Raw genomic sequence first — 5,572 nt, forward strand, 5'->3', positions numbered from 1 at the left:
ATTTGGAAAAAAAAATTACCATGTCTTATGAAGTTATGGTGGACTTTGGATTGAGCTCAGGGGTAAAAGTTGTAAAAGACTGCTTTGATAGAGTGTAGCTAATCAGACAATTTTCTCCTGGATTGTTGTCTAGTCAGCTGTCATTATTGCAAGTATGGTTTTAATAGCCTTTCATTAGTTTCAAGACTTGGGCTATCAATTGTACAAGGGAACAATAGGTATTGTCCCATCTCAATACACCAACCGTAGGGGAGGGAAAAAGTGTGAATTTGTATTGTAAGAGGGGTGAAAATTGTTTTTTACTCTCCTATCATGCCTAATACAATATGATTTCCAGAATTTTAGTGGGGTCTAAAATCTTTTCATTGCATGGGGTAAGAAGAGAATTGGTTATCGAAGCCAGAAAAAAGAGCAGGAAGCAACCAGATATTAAAGAGATTTGGCTACCTAAACAAAAATCTGTCAAATGCTCCCGCCACAGAATATGTAAAACAGTTTGAGAATCTTTTTTTTTTTCCTTTGAGTCTGACAAAAGTTTTCAAATTAGACAATTCACAAGAAGGAAAGTTTAAACTTTGTACCCAGGTGTGAACTGGTCTCCTGTTCACAGGCCATGATCAAAAGACAAGATTAAACCAACATTTTTTTAATCATCTTACTGGGGTAGCCTTTTGACACTATCTTTGTATTGATTATTGGATTAGAAAACAGGATGCAGGTAAATTTTCATTCAACCATTCAAGAGAATAGATTTTTTTAGACAACATCCTAAAACAAAGCAAAACATGGAACGTGGGGAGCTCATACCCCCGATTTGGCGACCTCACTTTCCTATAGATTTCATTGAATGTTTTAGACCAAACAGGCTGGAATTATTCATTGCAAGATTTGTTTATCCTATCACTGTTACGCTGTTAAATTAATGCATATTCCATCCCCTAGCGCACATACCACAACATGAAATGTACCCCTGTAGCTTTACACGTCCAAGATAAACAAAATCTGTGAATATTTTTTCAGGGTGGGGGCTCCCGTTGACACGTTTGTAAGCAAGTCCCGTCACCGTTACAATAGGCCGACTCTTTGCACTGCTGTGTAACGTTCTAGTCACTGATTTTCAAAGGAGCTTCTTATCTTGCCTGCCAATATTGTCAACAACATGATGTAGATACTAGAAACGATAACACAGATTGCAGTAGGAGTGTCCCAAGGATAGAAATTTGTTATGGCAGACAGAACTTTAGCCCTCCAATGCTCTGTCCCGAAAAACTGAACGTCTTGACTTGAAATTGTATTTTTGTAAGCTAAACTGACAGAAATAAGAACAACATGGGCTCTCAAACTTTAAGTGGGAGGGGGAAATTTAGACTAAAGTAGCTAGCAACAGCCCTGGCTGGCTTTTTTTCTGCCAAATGTAGTATTGTTAATTTGTAAGAATTTTGTCAAGACAAGTATTACCCATGATTTACCTACCTAATTAAGACATGCTGCAGTTTTTAATATTGAAGATAATAAGTAACACAAGTGTTGTCTTTGTTCACAGATTTAAGCAGTCATGGCAGAAGAATACCAGTGCTCCCTCGTACCCGAGGGTTTTAGGAACGTCCAGAATTCCGACACGGAGTCTGAATCAGAACACCAGAGCTCCGTCCTCCCCTTCACTAGCCTCAGCCAGGACAAATCAGACTCCAAAGACGACTCAGGCTTCTACGAATCAGGGACCCTCTCAGGTTCTAGTGTTAGTCATGATCAGACGTCCACTGCCACTATATGTGGGCCCACCGAGGATCAAACCAGCTCAGGAACTGAATTCAAAAAGCCAAAACCAACCCCCAAGAAGGCAGCTAACCTCACATTGCTGACCAACCTGCCCATCGATGCAGCCAGCGCGTCAGAAAACGGTGTGCCGGTAACTCCAACAAAACCGGCTGACGGCCAGGAACCTGTGACACCGCTCACGCCGACGGCAAACCTTAAGCTGCTCATGAGTGCGATCAGTCCGGATATCCGTACGCGGGAACTACAGATGAAGAGCACGACAAACCTCCAGTCGCTGTTTAGCGCGCTGAGCCCCGACATGAAGAGCCAGGAGCTGGAGTTGAAGAAGAAGGAACTGTTTCCACGGAAACCAAGGAAAGGAGCGGAGAAGGAAGCATCGTCTCAGACATCCTCTCAAGACGATGATGACTTGGAAGTTGATGAGGGTGAGAAACCAGTCAGCAGGAAGGAGAAGTCACTAGGACTGCTGTGTCAAAGGTCAGGAGTGTGCTGTGTTTGTTTTAAAACATCGGAAGATTTTCTCTTCAGAAAGCCCTGGATATTAACATAAACTAGGCATATATTCTTCTGTTTATCATTTGTATGAAATGCTTTTGTTAGTGTATTCCCAAAGTTTGACCTACTGCCATTTTTTCACCAGATTCCTCTCCAAGTTTCCCGATGACCCAGAGCCAGGTGTGGGAAAGGAAATTTGTTTAGACGAAGTTGCCAAGGATTTAGGTAAGCCAGGCACCAATGATCATTGAAATTCGACTACCAAGTATTACTATTTAGTATACTCCAGTATTTTTTCTCATCAACTTCATGGACCGTATCCTAGTACAGCTCACATTGACTGATTGTACTTGTTTGCTAGGGCTAGATATACTTGCCCTTTAGGTTTTTAAGACTAGCAGTTTGACAAATACTAAAAGGTAAATACAGTGGAATTCGCTTATTTGGATAGCTCATTTGTCAGAGCATTTTATCCAATAGTCCGAAGTATCCAACAGTCCGAAGTTGGGCCACTAACGCCCCGAAGCCGGGAGGGGGGCGAATATAGGATTACTACTACGCAAGACGCAAACACCACACATACGATACGGAACTTCATTTACAAAACTTTTGAATCAGACATTTGTTCATCTAGAGCAGTAGTAGTCTAAGAGGTAGTTACTGTATTAATAACCTACAGTACTGTTTTGAACGAATGGAACGTCAACTGTTTGAATCTACAACATCACTAAATAGCCAGCAAAATATCGAACAGATTCCAGTTACAAGCTTTACATAATTATACGTTCCGATATTATACAATTTACGTGCGATGATAAATCTAATAAAGATTTTTAAGTCGGTGGCTAAATGAACATGTAGAAAAATACGCTTGACTCGCACTGCCGAGAGCGTAACTAATTGAACCACAACAAAGACAAACACAACTCCGCTTGTATGCCGGAAAAAATTATGTTGATTTCGTAATTTTGAGCAAAATGACGGCAGGTATTGGAGAGATAAACTCTTCACCTTCTTATTTACATCTTGTGTCCACAAATTACGCTGAAATTTTAAACTCGACGCCGTCTTTCGCAGTTATAGACGGAAAATTTCACTTTTAAAACATTTTTAAAATGGCGTGGCTTGAGATATCCCGCCATTCAATGCGGCTGATTGCAACATCACAGTTCATTGACCCTGTTGCGTTACGTGCGCTGTAAAAATCTACGTAGTGCAGCCGAAATCAGCTCAATAATGAGACAGTGGATATATAAAAACACATTTTGTAGGGTAAACCAAGTTTAGACGTCCGCCCATCATGCCTTGCGGCAACCTATCAAAATGGCGCCTAACCAATGTTCGCATGCTATCACAGCGGCATTGGCAAGATTTTCGGTGGAATCTACCTATCTTACGGTCCTTTTCATGATTTTATGCCTTCATACATACAGTTGTTGGTTGATTTTGGCCTCATTTTGTAAGTTTTAGCGTATATTTTCCCATTTTATTCGCTACAATTTGACGTGATTCTATCCAAAAACCCGAATTTTGAGACCGGGGGTTATCCAATTCTGCGAAGCCTTATACAATAGAATGAATGGCAAATGGTTTGGGATTTCGCAATTCTATGCAATTACCCGAATTATCCAAAAAGGCGTAATACGAATAATTGGAATCCACTGTATGAAAGTCTGTAACAAAAAATGAGAATTTTGTTCCAGTTTAACAAGTCTTATGATGATTAACAAGTCTGTACTTTTGCATCTACAGGTGTTGAGAGGAGGAGGATCTATGACATCGTGAATGTCCTGGAGAGTGTTCAGGTGGTCAGTCGTCTGGCCAAGAACCGCTACAACTGGCATGGCAGGACCCTGCTCAACAACACTCTGTCACGACTTAAGGTAGGTCTCGGGGGTCCTCTTGTACTTAAAACTACTTTGTGGTCAATTTTGAATCCATTGTTTCAAAGACCTGTTGTTTCGTGATACCACTAGCTCTCCTTTTGTCTGGCTCGTGCTTGTTTGTAGTGCTAGTAACTAGTATTGCCCTTTACTCTAGATGCCTTGCACTTACGCTTTTGTCTGAAATGAACAAACTATTGTTGTATGTAGTCCCAAAGTTAGGAGAAGGTCATCATAACATTTACATGTACTATCACAAAAACAGATGATTCTGAATACCTGTAATTTCCAACCCGAAAAATGGACTTACCCAAATTTTCTACTGTCCAACATCAGACAGTCATATTATGCAGATAACTCACATGCAAATTATGATTCACTGCTGGAACATGACTCAGGCTAAGTCATGTGTTCTATCCGCATTTTTTTTGGTTGAAAATTAAAGTTTAACTGGCTGTAAAACATTCCTTCTTTATGACAGGTCCAGGGCCTTGAGATGAAGTATGATGAGATGATGGAGCAGGTGAAACAGCAGGAGGAGGAGGATGAGTTTGAGCCGAGATCTCGCAAGGCGCCGCTCCACGTCAACAAGGACATGAACATGCCTAACCGCACAGGCTACCGCTTCGATGCCTCTTCTATCCTGAAAGGTAGGAAGGTTTGACTATTGATATATAGACATGTCACGATGTCAGTGTTTTTGGTTGTCTTTCATGGTACAGTATATTATTCGGTGCCCCAAAGAAGTAAAGGTTAAGATAGACCAACAGCTTTTTTTGGCCAATGGGGCAGTCGGTGAATTGTTATCTGAAGAACACAATGTCTAGCCAGTAATGCCAGGGATCAAACCCGTTCTTGTGTCCAGTAGCCTAGTGTCTAAGCCAATCAAGGCCATCGAGTTTAGATAAAAGATTTTTTTTGTCACAGTTTGACTGACTTTCATCTTTCTTTCTTCCAAACAGCTGGTGCCACTGCCATTGCCATGAGTCGTAGAGACAAGTCCCTCGGGGCCATGAGCCAGAAGTTCATCATGCTGTTCTTGGCTTCAAATGTAAGTCTTCATGTTGAACCTAGCTTTACCATGTCAGGAATTCTTATGTGTAGAAAAGCATGCTCTTCTTGGCTTCAAATGTAAGTCTTCATGTTAACCCAAACCTCACCATGTCAGTAATTCTTATGTGTAGAAAAGTATGCTCTTCTTGGCTTCAAATGTAAGTCTTCATGTTAACCCAAACCTCACCATGTCAGTAATTCTTATGTGTAGAAAAGTGTGCTCTTCTTGGCTTCAAATGTAAGTCTTCATGTTGAACCAAACCTTCTTGTCAGTAATTGTTATGTGCAGAATAGAATGGCCAACAAGGTTGTCCCTCAATCCAACTGAAATATTTGACAATTTTGGTTACACAGCTGTAATT

At 40.8% G+C, this 5,572-nt stretch overlaps 1 protein-coding gene across 6 annotated transcripts in view; it reads right to left on the minus strand.

The window, feature by feature from the left end:
* The window catches only part of LOC118403309 (CSC1-like protein 2), a 37,366-nt gene that overhangs the window by 3,520 nt on the left and 28,274 nt on the right, over nt 1–5,572 (minus strand). The gene's annotated exons all lie outside the window — the stretch shown is intronic.

Source organism: Branchiostoma floridae, chromosome 1 (genome assembly GCF_000003815.2).
Source record: "Branchiostoma floridae strain S238N-H82 chromosome 1, Bfl_VNyyK, whole genome shotgun sequence".
In the NCBI taxonomy this organism is placed as follows: domain Eukaryota; kingdom Metazoa; phylum Chordata; class Leptocardii; order Amphioxiformes; family Branchiostomatidae; genus Branchiostoma; species Branchiostoma floridae.